Below are 17,141 nucleotides of genomic sequence, written 5' to 3'. Positions count from 1 at the left end.
GTGACAATAACATGATATGGTTCATATTGGTAACTAGGGTACCATCTACAATGATTTACTAAGCCTATATCTCTCACATATAGAAACATACACATATGGTAGTTAAAAACCATTTCTAGCTAGTTAATAAGATGTACCAAATACCCAAAATTTTCAAGTTTTCAAAATCTACATATATTCACAACACGACAATAACATGATATGGATCATATTGGCAACTAGGATCTACAATGGTTACATCAATTATAGCAAGCTACTTAAGACCTCATACATCCAAAGTCACCCTTATCTATACACTCACAATTTAACTAATATATCCACAAAAGTTTATGCCAATCATTTTTAGATGAGTGAATATCACATATGATTTCTCTGTTGAAAAGTAGAGTTAATAATGTAAGAATATGTACAAGTGTATGAAGAAAATAAAAAACTTTAAGTTATTATTTCTTGAAAAATATAGTACCATATTTTAGGTATTTTGTACACATATCCGCCATTTATCACATTATTATACGATATTCATACAAAGCATGGATAAAGCTATCATTACATTCATCTCTAACTAAACTATCAATTACAATACCGAGTCATGTCAAAGCCATTTCATTGCTCGTTAAGCCTCAATTAAAATGGCTTCATTTGCAAGGACTTGAATTGATGTAATACAATAAACAATGAGATGTGGATAAAAACTTATGAATGTCAAATATAAACTATTAAACATGCAAATAATTGATTATAAAATTTCAAGACTAGAGCTTAGCTTAGTTTTTTGAATTCTCTTCCGACCCACTTCTAAGTTTCAATAGACTTCAATATCAAAACTTCATCATGAAGAATTAAGATCTATGTGGTGGGTCTTGGAAAACAACACAAAACTTTATGCTTTCTTATAGTGAAAAATATATTCAATGGAACTAGTTCTAGAATTATTTGACAAGAAAAGAAAATAATACTTTAATTTTTCCTAACTATGTGAAGGATATAACTTCTATTAAAAATTCAATATTCTCTTCCAACTTTTGGATCCAATCTTCATTATAATTCGTAAGAAAAATATTATCTCATTGAGATTGTATAAAAACATATACAATTTGATACATGCATGTATTATATATTCAAGATGATATAGTGTACACTTTTTTTGGGGTAAAACTATTATTCATTATATCACAAATGTACAAAGAGAGTGGACCTCATAGTAAAGCTTTCTCCAAAGAAAAAGAAATGGGGGTAAAACATATTGAGAGAAGCATATGCACAAAGTTGTCAACTATCATGTAGGATTATTGAAAGAGTGACAAAAGTAGGTATGATTTGTCTTTTATTGTATTCTTTGTTGTTGGCTAAAATGATTGAGCTTTCAAACGTTTATATTTTTCTCCAAAATTTGTCCAAGCAACTCAACATCTAACCACAACAAAGAATCTTGTATTATTGAGATAATCTAGACAAATATATGCCAAATAGCCAAAAGGAAATTGCTAAACATATTTTCTAGAAAAGGGACATGAAATCATTGATAAAGTTGATCCAAAAAAGCTTAGTGGCCAAGTAATACGAAAGGAGATGTGTGATGATCTTTGAAACACGAGCAACTTAAATAATGAGGGGCAATGCTGTGTTTTGCTAGTTTTTGTGCCACCAACAAAACTCCCAATCACACCTTTACAGGAACAACCTTCATTTTGAAGGCAAGTTATTTTTCCAAATTTTACAAACAAATGACCTCCATTTCCTTCACAAGCATAAAAGAGAATAAGCATGCTCGTCCTTCCAAGCTGGAGACAAGATATGCCTATAAACTTTAAACTAAGGTAATTCCTTGAGGAGAGACTATGATGGCAAACCTTTAATTTTCAATTCTAATCCTCAAGTCCTTTAGTACATCAAGCGAATGGCCCCTACCTCCACATACACCCCAACACTAACACAAGGGAACATGTTACTTTTTCAAATTTCATTGTAAACAAAAAATAGTTGCAAGTCAAGAAGGTCCAACTAGAGAGCAATTGGTGCTTGAAGTATTAGCAATTCCATAAAGTGGAAAAATTAATTTATTCTCAATCACCACTATGGATATAGTTTCTTGAATCTTATATATTCTTGTAAAAAGTGAGAGTTGAGCTAACTCTCGTGCAAATTGTAATACTTCATTAAGTCAAAACTAGAAGATTTGCGACTATTGTACAAATTGCGGACAAAGCCTATTCATTTGGAAAAAAATTGTCCACAAATCTATTGTGAGTAAATTAAAGTGCAATGTAAAAGAGAGAATTGATCACAAAACTAAGTGGGTTGAGGCTAGCCACCCGTGGACCCTAACCTTACGTGTATAGAAGCTCTCATTCTTGAGAGTAAAATATTTTGAACCTCTTCTCCATTTTTTAATTCTACATGCTTGCAACCTCCTTAACGAGAGAGAGAGAGAGAGAGAGAGAGAGAGAGAGAGAGAGAGAGAAAGAGAGAGAGAGAAGGTTTCGCGATGACGCTGCCTGCGTGTCCTGCCTGCTGTCGACCGGATGATTGTCGCCCCTGCCCGCCATCGTTCCTGCTCGCCGTCGCGTGTCACACCAGCGGCTCCTGCTCGTCGCGGTCCTGTTCGCCATCGGAAGCCTGTCGCCTGTCAGACGACTGCCTGCCCCTGCCGCCTGTCAGACGCCTGCCTGCCCCTGTCGCGTGTCCTCGCGCCCGCCCCTGACGACTGCCTGCCCTGTCCTGTCAGACGACAGCCTGCTCTGTCACCTGTCCTCTCGCCCGCCCCTGACGATTGCTGCCCTGTCGCCTGTCAGACGCCATCGTCTGACAGCCGCCATCGCCTGCCAGCAGACCTGTCCGTCCTCGCCTGTCGGATGCCACCCTCGCCTCTTGGACGCTGCCCTCGCTAGTCAGCCGCCGTGGTCGTCGCCCCCGCGAGAGGCCGTATCCTCTGTTCGTGCCTGAGCCTGCGCCTCTGGGTTCTGCGACCTGCACACGGAGACAGTGCAGCCTTGCCTTTCCACAGACACCGAGAGAGAGAGAGAGAGAAGACAGCAGTATGGCTGGGCTGGATATGGATTTTCTAGACCGGACGGTGGCAGCCCTTGGCCCTGATTACGATACAGAGGAGCCGGAGGATATGGTGCCCTGCACGGAGATGTCTCCGGGTTCTGAACTGCCGCCTGCGGGCAAACACTCCAAGCATACTTCTGACGAGCCAATGGGTCCTCAAGAGCGTTCCTATGTGCAAGTTGCCTCTGATCCTGTGGATTCGCAGGAGATTGACTAGGAGCATTTGCTGGACTTAGCCAATACTCTGCTTGGCGATTATGTCCAGCACAACAATGAAACTTTTTCTGACGCGGGAACTGATAGTTCACCTATGGGTGGACATTGAGGGGGGGTGTTAGATATGATCAATGCCGCACCCTCATTAGGTGCCACCAATGATCCATGGTGCTCAAAGTTGTAAGGCCCCCATTATGAGGAGAAGCCAAATGTGAGCCCGAACATTGGTTGAGTCCTGACTTGTATATCAGATGAGGTCTATGTGACCGGATGGCAAAAGGGTGACTGTTGTGGGTCTAATCTTTGGGTTAGACGGAGTGGTTAAGCTGGTAGCAACTTGAGGTGCACTGCATCGAGTTGCGGGGTAAGGGAGTTATAAGGGGCCCCTATTGTGGGGTTCGGGGGAAGCGCCCCCGGCCCGATGGTAAAGGGAATATTCCCTGGCTGACTAGTAGAGGCTCATATGGTAGGTCGGTCAACAGGCCCGACCTAACGACCTTCGCGGGGTCGGTCAACAGGCCCGACCTAACGACCTTCGCGGGCTATAAAAGCTAAACCCCTTCGCGATCCCAGTGCTTTCACATATTCGCCAGTAGATGCACCATTTATTGCAAGGGGAGTGTGTTGAGGAGATCTTCCTTGGACCTCCCGGCTTTTATGAGGTGCTGCTGAAATTGGAAACACATCGCGCTGAGCTCCTGTCCAAGTTGCCATTATTCTTTGATCGCCGCTTGGTCCATGTTGTACCATGGCGCCCTATGGGCGATTTCCAGCGTCTGCTTCAACAAGAATGCCCGGTATGGGTGGAAGTGGAAAATTGTCCGGCGGTCTATTGGCCATTGTTGAAGGATGCGATGGTCGTTGTGGGAACCGTGCTGGTGTCCCCAAGCCTTAGGGCTATGAATCGAAACCGTTTATGCATGTTATGGAACACACCTAGGAAAAGGCCTGCGTGGTTTCGCCTCAATTGTTCTGGCATGCATCCTTTGCATTTTCGCTTGAAATGGGGCAACTTTGCAGGCCACTGCTTTTCATGTGGTAAATTGGGGCATTTTATGGCCGAATGCCCTGAAAGGCAACGGTCTTCCGAGGATGCGCAGGTTGTGCTGCCTAAGGATGACATGGTGCTTGATGCCCCGACACAGGAGGCCCTTCAGCCACCTAATGTCGTGGATAAAGGCAAACAACAAGTCTTGGGTTTGGATTCTCGTAGCACTGATTGGATTGAGGCACGTCAAGAAAAAGGTAAAAAGTTGGATGCAGACCTGGCGGATCCTGGGCCTAATACTTCACAGGATTCCGTGCGCACGTATATGCGCAGGAAAGAAATGTTCACTTCAGAGCCGGCAGCGCGTACTATGGCCCCGTCTGCCCCCCGTAATCAGTCTACAAGGAAAGTCTATACAGATGGCCCCAAGGGCCTACCTGCTAAGCTGGCGTTTGATACAAAAGGTAATGTGATTACACCCTGGGATCGGCGTTATCCCTGCCCCACTCCCAAGGCAGTGGATTTTCCTTCTACCTCTAAAGCAGGTCGCCAGAATTCGTTTGCAGTATTGGCTGATTTTCTGGATGAGGGTGTCCTAGATGCTCTCGCAGAAAAGGTGAAATCGAGGCAACAGGCGCCTCGTTCCTGACTTCCTTTTTCTGAAGATATATGAAGATAGCCACGTGGAATGTGCAAGGCATTTGCTCTCGCCATAAGCAACATGCCATGTGGATTGTCTTGCATGAGAACCAGTGGGATGTATTGTGTGCAGTTGAGCACAAAAGTCACACTGAAGCAGGAAAAATTGTGGATTGTCATGGATTCCGTCTGTTTTATGCAGGGACACATGCTACGCACTATTCGGGCGTGCTGATGATTGTCCATGAGAAATACCAGCCTGTTCTTGTTAAAAATGATGTGCAGGGCCGCTTTCTGGTAATCGAAGTCTTATTTGAAGGAGAGATTTTATGGTTGCTGGGCCTCTATGCTCCGAATGATCCCGCATCCCGATGGGATCTTTGGTCGACTTTGCAGGGCTCGATGTCACTTGGCCAAAGGGGTTTTTGATGGGAGATTTCAATATGTGTATTGACTCTTCTCAGTCCACTTCAGGGCATTCGGTAATGGATACGCCGGAAAGCCAGGTGTGGAATTCCTTTGCTTTGCGCGTACTTAAGCAAGATCTTTGGTCGTGGCTTCACCCTTCTTTTTCAGGGTTTACTTATCATTCCGTACAATATGCAACTACTTGGTCGCGGTTGGACCGAATGTATATCATGCAGGGGGATGATTTTCTTTCCGAGATGCTGGAAATGAAGGTCTTGCAGCAATATGCGTTGTCGGACCATTTCCCCCTCCAGCTTCAGATGCGGGCACAATCTATTGCACCTTTTATGCAGTTGCTGGATAGGCTCCCTTTAGGTTTCAACTCCTCTTATTTGACGTATCCAATTTCTCAGGGCTATATGCAACAATTGATTGAGAGGTTCTTATTGGACTTCGCCTCTGACGGCTTGGCTGCATTTGCGCGGCTGCTCTCTAATGTGCAGCAGGTTGCTCGGCAGTATGGGATTCATCATGCCTCTCTTTGTCGGCGACGTCGACATGCAGCAGAGGACTTACTGGCTTTGGTCCGTTCCTTGCTCGTGGATTCCCTAGATGATTTTCTCCTGTCGCTGGAAAGGCGTTTGGCCCATCTTATTCAAGTATTTCAGTTGAAATCTTATCAGCAGGCCAAGTTGCATAACTTGACTGACACATTGCAAGATAGTGCCTGCCAGTCTCATAAGTTCTTTCGCGCCTTGCATGCTTATCCTGCTCGCGAAAATATGACTAGACTCCAGGATTCGGAAGGTCGCATGGTCACTAATCCGCAGACCATTGTCACTATGTGCAGAAATTATTTTATGGAACTTCTTGGTTCTTCTCCCTCGCCTTCTAGCTAGGTTACGCATGCCCGCTCGGTCTTCTATCATCTGGTCCGCCAGCAGGTTCCACTTGATATGCAAGCCACTTTGGAGGCGGATATTTGCGAGGAGGAGGTTATGGATGTTTTGTTGCACCTGCCTAAGGATAAAAGTCCTGGTTGGGATGGTCTCACTAATGAATTCTTTGAGAACTCCGCCTCGCAGTTGGTGAAGCCATTGGCGGTCATGTGTCAACAGGTTTGGGAAACAGGGGTCATGCCTTCCTCATGGAAAGAAGGCCTTATCAAACTGATTCCCAAGGTCCCTTCGCCGTCAAAGCTGCAACACTGGAGACCAATTTCTTTGATGGGCTCGATGTATAAAATCTTCTCCAAAGTACTGGCGAATCGGCTTCACAAGCACCTTCCAGCTGTTGTGCATCCTCTCCAATATGGTTTCATTAAGGGCCGCAACATTCTGCATAATATCTTGAATGTGCAAATGGCTATTGACTATGCGCGGCACTCCAGTCAGGAAGTGGTATTGATTCAATTGGACTTGGAAAAGGCGTTTGACTATGTGGACTAGTCTTTCATTGCAGATCTCATGTCTGCTATGGGCTTTGGTACCCGGATGTCCCGATTGATCTACACCATTAGTGCTGCGGCTTCTTCAAGAGTTATGCTCAATGGTGGGGTTACAGAGCCATTTGTCCTTACACGCTTGGTCAGACAGGGTTGCCCTTTGAGTCCTCTCTTGTTTGCCCTGGCGACTCACCCGGTCCTTTCAATGTTATCCTCAATGGCGACTTCTGCTCAGCTGGCAAGATTGTCTCTTCCTTTGGGGCAGCACTTCATTAGCCAATCTTTGGCTGATGACACCTTTATGATTTTGCGGGCAAACAGGGACAACATTCGAAAGGCATTAGATGTTTGGACGCTCTTTAGTTAGGCCTCTGGCCTTCGCATCAATGCCTTTAAGTCAGTCATTCTCAGTTGCACGGAGCCTGATTTACAGTCATTAGGATGGCAAGGCCAGGCGGTTTCCCGTGGATCCATTGTCAGGCATCTTGGATACCCGTTGGGGGTGGATGTACGGCCGAAGGACCTACTGGAGTGGATTTCACAAAAACTGGTGGCGAAGTTTATGTATTGGAAGTGGCAAGCGTGGCCATTCCATGTGCACCTCAAAGTGGCTCAGACAATTATGCTACCAATGCTAACGTATTTCCTGCCATTGCTGCCGTGGACGCCTACTACTTTGAAGGCTCTCACTCATCCCATTCGTTTCATGCTATGGAAGAAGGATTCACTGTGCAGGCAGGCATTTCATGGATTTCATGGTCACATACATGTACCCCTAAACGCATGGGTGGTGGCGCTATTTTGGATGCAGAAACTCATATGCTGGCTCTTCGTTGGTCTCTTTTTCGTGCCATGTGTGTAGATCATCACCCGTGGACCATCATAGCCCGTTATTTTCTTGAGGACAGCGGGCTACGCCATGGTAACACACGGCTTCGGGCCTCCTGGTGGCATGTCCTTAATGCTGACTCTCGATTTTCCAGTCCCTCTTCCTCTTTGTTACTGCACTTGGTCGGCTCTTGGAAAGTGGTGCTCCAAAAGGCCCGTTGGCATCCAGTAGGGGACCGCTTGCAGACTAACTCCTTTCAGCTGGAATTGTTGGCAGTATCCAGATTACTTTCTTGGGAAGACAAACATCAGCTCAGACCAAGATTTAACCGCATGGGCCGTTTAGGTGTGACTTCGATTTCGGATGCTACCCTCGCCACTCGCAATGTCCTCGCATCGTTTCGGACTGCTAGGAGACTTTTCAGGATCCCGCGCCGATACCGTGGTTTATGGGAAAAGCTTTTGTTGGAGCTTCAAGGTAGGCAACCCTTTCCTGCCTTGGCTGTGGATCGTCCTTGGCAAGACTGGGACCTTGCAGGCCGGTTGAGTCTGGAAAAGGCCTCTACTAATCAGGTGTATCATCTTCTCATTCAAGATCACCAATGGCTGGGTGTGAAAGCTAATACTGTTTGGGGACTACGGACATTGCTGTCATGGTGGCAGGCAACGCTGATGGAGGGCTGGCTGAATAAGGCACCTTTCAAATGCAAGGTCTTTCTTTGGCGGGTAATGATTGGTGGTCTTCCTCTTGCCTCGGCCCTTTCCAAGCGTCGAATCTCGAATGGCAATTGTTTCTTCTGTACCACTACTGCGGAATCGGCCCGACATCGTTTTCTTTCTTGCCCGCTCGCCAAGAATATCTGGTTGCTCTTGTCGCAAATCTGGCGCGCGGTGGTGGGGTCCTCACTAACTCCTTTCGATTGGGTTTTTGTGTGCCCAAAGTACCCCACACCGCCACAGTTACATATGAAGATCTTATTTCACTTTTTCAGATACTGGGGATGCTGGCACATTTGGACCACGCGCAATGCTTTTCTCTTTGATTCGGCCTCTAATGTACCGAGACATATTGCCAAGCTTAAAGGGCTCTTGCATTGGCAGCTAGATCTCATTCGGCACTCCGACTTGCTCCCTCGGGAGGATTTGCATCCCTGGCATATGGCAATTGCCTCTGGGTCGTTGCCATGATTGGTGTAACCTTTTTAGTGCATTAGTATAGGGATTTCCCCCACGTTGGCCTAGGGCCCTCGTGTCTCTTGTAATCATGTAATCATGTAATCTTGTACCTTTTTTCGTAATTAATACAATTACCTTTTACGAAAAAAAAGAGGGAGAGAGAGAGAGAGAGATGTCGTGATCAAGATGTCGTCGTTTGTGACTGGGCCGACTGTCCTGCGACCTAACCCTGGTACCTCGTCTGTCCTCCAGCGCATCACCTGTGCCTGACCCGCTAGCCTGTGCACCCTCTATTCCGCCCTACTGCACACAGGGGTCACCCAGACTCCGACGGATCATCAGCGAGGCAGAGAGACAGCCAAACCCTAATCGTTTGTGCCCAACGCTTCCTATCTATCCTACGCCCCCTGTGCTCCTGTGGGGCTGGGACCTGTGTGCCACCAGCAGGCATCTCAGCCTCCTATCGCCTGTTCCTGCAGCATGCAGGGCAGACTGTTTGCCCCGCGCGCGCTCACACACACCCATAGAGAGAGAGAGAGAGAGATAGATAGAGAGAGAGAGAGAGAGAGAGAGAGAGAGAGAGAGAGAGAGAGAGAGAGAGAGAGAGAGAGAGAGAGGACTGCTGCCTAACGAGTGCGCCTGACGCTTGACGACTGTCTGCGCGACGACTAACGACTGCCTGCCTGACGAGTGCTTGCTTCGCGATGGCCTGACGACTGCCCGCGCGCCTGAAGACCCACCCACCTGTATTCGTCTGTGGCCACCTGCTCCGCCTGTGCCTGTCTGCTCGCCTGATGCCTGCCGTCTGAAGCCTGTGGTCACAGAGCACAGGCTTAGCCGCAGCCTGCTCCTACTTGCTTCTTCAGAGAGAAGACGGCAGTATGACTGGCCTGGATATGGATTTTCTAGACCGGATGGTGGCAGCCCTTGGCCCTGATTCCGATACAGAGGAGCCGGAGGATATGGTGCCGTGCACGGTGGAGATGCCTCCGGGTTCTGAACTGCCGCCTACGGGCAAACGCTCCAAGCATACTTCTGATGAGCCAATGGGTCCCCAGGAACGTTTTTATGCGCAGGTTGCCTCTGATCCTGTGGATTCGCAGGAGATTGACTGGAAGCATTTGTTGGGCTTTGCCAATACTTTGCTTGGCGATTATGTCTAGCATAATAATGAAACTTTTTCTCACGCGGGAATTGATGATGTGCTGGAAGCCACGGTGGACCCGAAATCAGTCTTGCGGTCCTTTTCGGTGTTTTATGACCGTGCCGTTATACTTTTCTTCACTGCCAGGATCCCAGTGCTTTCACATATTTGCCAGTGGATGCACCATTTATTGCAAGGGGAGTGTGTTGAGGAGATCTTCCTTGGACCTCGCGGCTTTTATGAGTCCAAGTTGCCATTATTCTTTGATCGCCGCTTGGTCCATGTTGTACCATAGTGCCCTATGGGCGACTTCCAGCGTCTGCTTCAACGAGAATGCCCGGTGTGGGTGGAAGTGGAAAATTGTCCGGCGGTCTATTGGCCATTGTTGAAGGATGCGATGGCAGTTGTGGGAACAATGCTGGTTCCCCCAAGTCTCAGGGCTATGAATCGAAACCGTTTATGCATGTTATGGGACACGGCCAGGAAAAGGCCTGCATGGCTTTGCCTCAATTGTTCTGGCATGCATCCTTTGCATTTTCGCTTGAAATGGGGCAACTTTGCAGGACACTGCTTTTCATGTGGTAAATTGGGGCATTTTATGGCCGAATGCCCCGAAAGACAACCGTCTTCCGAGGATGCGCATGTTGTGCTACCTAAGGATGACATGGTGCTTGATGCCCTGACACAGGAGGCCCTTCAGCCACCTAATGTCGTGGATAAAGGCAAACAACAGGTCCTGGGTTTGGATTCCTGTAGCACTGATTGGATTGAGGCACGTAAAAAAAAAGGTAAAAAGTTGGATGCAGGCCTGGCGGATCCTGGGCCTAATGCTTCACAGGATTCCGTGCGCACGTATATGCGTAGGAAAGAAATGTTCATTTCATAATATACTGTGCGTACTATGGCCCCGTTTGCCCCCCGTAATCAGTCTACAAGGAAAGTCTATACAGACGGTCCCAAGGGCCCACCTGCTAAGCTGGTGTTTGATACAAAAGGTAATGTGATTACACCCTGGGATCGGCGTTATCCCCGCCCCACTCCCAAGGCAGTGGATTTTCCTTCTACCTCTAAAGCAGGTCGCCAGAATTCGTTTGCAGTATTGGCTGATTTTTTAGATGAGGATGTCCTGGATGCTCTCGCGGAAAAGGTGAAATCGAGGCAATAGGCGCCTCGTTCCTGACTTCCTTATTTTGAAGATATATGAAGATAGCCACGTGCAATGTGCGGGGCATTTGCTCTCGCCATAAGCAACATGCCATGTGGACTGTCTTGCATGAGAACTAGTGGGATGTATGTTGAGATATCGAGCTCCACTCGTGATATGCCAGGGTAAGCGTTGTGTATTTATGTCATCGACCATTCAGTTGCAGACACGGTTGGTACACTGCCCATGAATAATAGCTACATGACAGCTATCCTTATCTACTCTAGTTCGTGGCTCAGTTAGTATGCCACCTTAGTTAGTTGAGTTTGGTTTAAGACCCATATATAGGGTTCTTCTATTTCTTTGTATGAGAGTTCCTTTGGCTTACACAACTAAGAAGAGGAAAACTGTTTTCAGCCTCCACCTCTGTGTGTATTCCCCCATTGTGCAAGCAAGAAAACTACAAGTGAGACTCCTTCCTTCTCTCCCACAATCTTGACATGGTATCAGAGCCTTGTTCGTGGTAAGGAGCTCAAGAAAGCAAGCCAAGCTCGCGGTGTTCTGGTAAAAGGAGCAGTGTTGCTTTCATTTTCTGTTTTGGGAGCAGATCTCTGCAGGTAGCACAGCCAGAAAGTGCAGGAGTGCATTGTCTCAGGTTGAGACGTCCTTCGCGGTGAAGCAAGAGGGCGACATTGTTTTTTTGATTTGAGGCCATTTCGGAGCCTGTTTTGGAGGCGGAAGTTTTCTGCACGTACTCGGGAAAAGGCCCAGTTTTATGCTGTGCAGCCACTGTTCTACAGGTCGGTGAAAAGTTACTGTAGAAATTGCATCGTATGCTTGTGCGCAGAGACATTGGGAGTTACAGAATCATCCCTGTTGCCTGTTGATGCAAAATCGTCACTAGGAAGTGACTGTGTGGTCAAATACCACTTTCTCAGTTTTGCAGATTTGCCTTTGTGAGGCTGAAGCTGTGTTCTTTGCAGTGACAGAATTTTTTGCAATGTTCTGTAATGGCGTCTGATTTTCTTTCACAGATTGTCACTGAAAAGCTTGACAAGAACAACTTCCAAGCATGGAAGTTTAGAATGACGAATTTCCTTATGGGAAAAGGATATTGGGAATTTGTTGCAGGAAATGAAGAGGAACCAATTCTTCCTGATATTCCCAATCAACAGCAAATGCAGGTATTTAAAGCATGGTATGAGAGAGCCAGGAAAGTTATATACTGGCTGTCTATCAGCATTTCAGACTCTATGATTGTGCATATTCAAGATGCAAGTACGCCAAAGGAGGCATGGGATACTTTGTAAAAAATGTATAGCACAAATACGCAAGCCAGGAAAATGCAGCTCAAGCAAGAGTTGCACAATGTGCAAAGAGAAAGTATGAGCATCAATGACTACCACATGAAGGTGAAGAAGATTGCAGATGCACTTGCTTCCATTGGGTCGCCAGTGGAAGATGATGATTTAGTCTCAGTGACCTTGAATGGTCTAGGAAAGGATTATGCACAGTCCCGAACGTCCATTTCCGTCCGTAAAAGATTTCCTGATTTTGAGGAGTTGATTGCTCTTCTAATTTCTGAGGAGCAGAGAAATGGTGGTGCATCTTCTTCAGGAGGAACTTCAAAAGAAGCTGTCTTCTACTCAAATGCTGGAAGAGGTAGAGGCAGAGGTAGAGGAGGCCGATTTGGAGGCCGTGGCAGAAATCAGAATATGCAGCAAACTCAAGAAAACCAGTCCTATGGAGGAGGACATGGTAACTCTAGAGGCAGGGGGAGCCAAAGAGGTCGTGGTGGATGGCAAAGAGGCCAAAATGCAAACAGTAATGTTGAATGCCACTACTGTGGTAAAATGGGTCATATGGCTAAAGATTGCTATAAAAAGCAGAATGACATCATGAATGGAAAACTGCAACAAGGGAATTATGCATCTTCTAGTAGACAGGGTGATGACAGAAATGAGCATTTGTTTATGGTGCAGCACATGAACAATTCTGTGACAAGTGCAGAAGAAAGTAATGATGTATGGTATGTTGACTCAGGTGCATCAAACCACATGACAGGTCATGCAGAATGAATGGAGGATGCAAGAAAAATGGAAAAACCAGGATTTGTGGAGACTGGTGATGATACTGCACATCCTATTGTGCAGATTGGAAAAATTCCTTTGTCTATGCAGGATGGGAAAAAGAAATACCTGTCCGATGTATTTCATGTCCCGAATATCACCAAGAATCTAGTTTCTGTTGGTCAAATGGTTGAGTAGGGCTTGCAGGTCAGATTTAATCCTCATGGATGTTTTGTTGAGGATATGAAAAATAAAGGTCGCTTGATAGCAAAAGGAAAAAAGAAGGGCAGAATGTTTACATTGGATGCAGACATGTCTGAATTGAGTGCAGCAATGTTTGCACATGGGACCGGTGTAGTTGCAGATATTGATATTTGGCATAAACGCATTGGTCATGTTAATGTACAACAACTTAAATCAATGCAGGCCCAAAATATTGTTGCAGGTTTGCCTAAATTCAAGGTTGCAGAAATGCATAAGGTATGTAAAGCCTGCCAGTTTGGAAAACAGGCAAGGAAACCATTTCCTAGACATGTTCAAGAGAGTGAGAAGCCATTGGAATTAATCCACTCTGATGTGTAGACTACTAAAGCTGCATCTCTTGGAGGCTGTCATTATTTTGTCACTTTTATTGATGACTATAGCAGAAAAGTTTGGGTGTATTTTATGAAAAAGAAAAGTGAAGTTTTTGGGTATTTCAAAACTCTTAAAGCTATGGCTGAAAAAGAAACAAGTCTGCAAATAAAATGCCTAAGGTCAGATGGAGGGGAAGAGTACCTCTCAAATGAGTTTGCAAGGTTCCTGCAGGAGCATGGCATAAAGCAGCAATATTCATGCAGTCATACCCCACAACAAAATGGAATTGCAGAAAGGAAAAACAGACATATTGGAGAGGTATCTCGTGCCATGCTCAATGAAAAAGACCTGCCAGATATTTATTGGGCTGAAGCAGTTGCTACAGCAGTCTATATAATGAACATGACTCCTACTGCAGCAATACATGAGATGACTCCAGAGGAGAGGTATACTGGTAGGAAACCAGATATTTCTCATTTGAAAATTTTTGGTTGCATTGCCTATGTACATGTGCCAGATGAGCTGAGATCCAAGTTGGATCCAAAAGCTGAGAAGTGCATCTTTATTGGTTACTCTCTGCAGCAAAAAGGGTATAGATGCTATAACCCTTCTACTCGTAAGTTTACAATGAGCAGAGATGTTGTTTTTGATGAGATGAGTAGCTGGTATAAACCAGTAAATGTGATTGATGATGTAGATGCACAAAATGGTAATGCTGCACAGAATTCACAGCAGCAGTCACAAAATATTAGTGGACCTGGAGCGTCCTCTAGCAATGGTTCACATTCTTCGCCATGGACAGGCAGAATGAGATCAGGAGAATCTTCTCAAAGCAATGCAGATAGTGGTATGCAGGTATCACGAAAAGGAAAATAGAAGGTTGATCAGCCCATGTTTGATGTGAATGCAGGTCACTCTTATGTGGATGGTGAATTCAGTGGCTCTGAACAGAGCATTGATGATGAGTTGGGTATTCCTTCTATTGTTACACCTGGAGTAAGGAAGACCAGGGATGTTTTGAGAGCACCTGGGAGTGAACCTACTTTGCGCAGGTCTACCAGAGCTAGGTATCCTGTGGATAGGCTGAAATATGATGGATTTACAGCCATTCACTATGCATATATGGTCAAAGTGATACAGAAACCCATTTCTTTTGAGCAAGCCATGGGAAAAGAAAAATGGGAGAAAGCCATGGATGAAGAAATGGAGGCCTTGGAAGCAAATTCTACATGGGAATTGGTACCTTTGCGTAAAGGTAAAAATGCAATTGGTTGTAAGTGGGTTTACAAGGTGAAGCACAATGCAGATGGTTTTGTGAACAGATACAAGGCAAGATTAGTAGTCAAGGGGTATGCACAAACATATGGCATTGACTATGAAAAAACATTCAGTCCGGTTGCAAGGATGGCAACCGTAAGAGCAGTCATTGCTATGGCTGCATCAAAGGGATGGTCTTTACATCAGATGGATGTAAAGAATGCCTTCTTGCATGGTGATTTGCAAGAAGAGGTCTATATGCAACAGCCACCAGGTTATGTGCATGGTGTTCATCTTGAGTTTGTTTGCAGGCTGAAGAAAGCCTTGTATGGCTTGAAGCAAGCACCTAGAGCATGGTCTGACAAGATAGGACAGTATCTTGTCACTATTGGCTTTCAGATTTCCAAGGCAGATTTCTCACTTTATGTGAGAAAAACAGAGAAATGTATTATGCTACTTGTCATTTATGTTGATGATTTGATTATGACAGGTGACAGTGATGAAGATATCCTTCATGTGAAAATGCTATTGAAGCAGAAGTTTGAGATGAAGGATTTGGGAGAGTTGCGTTATTTCTTGGGCATTGAGGTAATCAGATCACCAAGTGGGATACAGCTCTTGCAGAGGCAGTATGGATTGGACATGCTGTCCAAATATGGGATGACAGGCTGTAAGCCTATTTCAATTCCTTTGGAGCAGAATGTGAAGCTGAGCACAGATGCAGGTGAGCTTCTAGAAGACCCTACTATGCACAGATGCATAGTAGGAAGTTTGATTTATATGACTATTACCAGGCCAGATTTGAGCTATGCTGTTGGATTGGTAAGTGAGTTTATGCAGGCTCCAAGGAAACCACATTTGGATGCGACTAGACGCATACTCAGGTATGTGAAGTCCACATTGCAGTATGGACTATTTTATGAGACTGGGTTCAGATACAGTTGCATGGATACACTGATACTGATTGGGCTGGTAGTATTTCTGATAGACGATCTACCAATGGATATGTGTTCTCTTTTGGGAGTGCTGCAGTCACTTGGAGCAGCAAGAAACAGCCTACAGTTGCCTTGTCGAGCACAGAGGCTGAGTATAGGGGTGCAGCAATGGCTGCATGTGAGGTAGCTTGGTTGCATAAGCTACTTTATGATATGCATCAGTCTACAGATGGGCCAATTATCATTTATTGTGACAACATGAGTAGTATACACTTGGCAAATAACCTAGTCTATCATGCTAGAACAAAGCACATTGAGGTGCATTATCACTATGTGCGAGAGAGGGTTTTACTAGGTCTTATTGATCTAGTTTATGTCAGCACAGAGGATCAGATAGTTGACATATTCACGAAGGCATTGGGCGCAGAGAAGCTGCGCAAGTTTAGAGACCTGCTTGGTATGCAGGAATTGGGATTGAGCTCGAGGGGGAGTGTTGAGATATCGAGCTCCACTCATGATACGCCAGGGTGACCGTTGTGTATTTATGTCATCGACTTGTCAGTTGCAGACACGGTTGGTACACCGCCCATGAATAATAGCTACATGACAGCTATCCTTATCTACTCTAGTTCGTGGCTCAGTTAGTATGCCACCTTAGTTAGTTGAGTTTGGTTTAAAACCCATATATAGGGTTCTTCTATTTCTTTGTATGAGAGTTCCTTTGGCTTATACAACTAAGAAGAGGAAAACTGTTTTCAGCCTTCACCTCTGTGTGTATTCCCCCATTGTGCAAGCAAGAAAGCTATAAGTGAGACTCCTTCCTTCTCTCCCACAATCTTGACAATGTATTGTGTGCAGTTGAGCACAAAGTCACGCTGAAGCAGGAAAAGTTGTGGATTGTCATGGATTCCGTCTGTTTTATGTAGGGACACATGCTACGCACTATTCGGGCGTGCTGATGATTGCCCATGAGAAATACCAGCCTGTTCTTGTTAAAAATGATGTGCAGGGCCGCTTTCTGGTAATCGAAGTCTTATTTGAAGGAGAGATTTTATGGTTGTTGGGCCTCTATGCTTCGAATGATCCCGTATCCCGACGGGATCTTTGGTTGACTTTGTAGGGCTCGATGTCACTTGGCTGAAGGGGGTTTTTGATGGGAGATTTCAATGTGTGTATTGACTCTTCTCAGTCCACTTCAGGGCATTCGGTAATGGATACGCCGGAAAGCCGGGTGTGGAATTCCTTTGCTTTGCGCGTACTTAA

At 45.5% G+C, this 17,141-nt stretch overlaps 1 protein-coding gene across 1 annotated transcript in view; it reads right to left on the bottom strand.

Annotated features, from left to right (window-relative positions):
- Positions 1-1,203: 1,203 nt before the first annotated feature.
- The window catches only part of LOC148033751 (uncharacterized), a 241,557-nt gene continuing 225,619 nt past the window's right edge, over positions 1,204-17,141 (bottom strand). Inside the window, exon 17 of the mRNA XM_087681741.1 lies at positions 1,204-1,413. The gene's annotated coding sequence lies outside the window, so the exon portion shown is untranslated. The remainder of the gene's footprint in view (positions 1,414-17,141) is intronic.

Source organism: Lygodium microphyllum, chromosome 7 (genome assembly GCF_053477565.2).
Source record: "Lygodium microphyllum isolate KBCC chromosome 7, Lygodium_microphyllum_v1.1.10, whole genome shotgun sequence".
Taxonomy (NCBI): Eukaryota; Viridiplantae; Streptophyta; class Polypodiopsida; order Schizaeales; family Lygodiaceae; genus Lygodium; species Lygodium microphyllum.
This window is presented reverse-complemented; position numbering and strand designations above follow the sequence as displayed.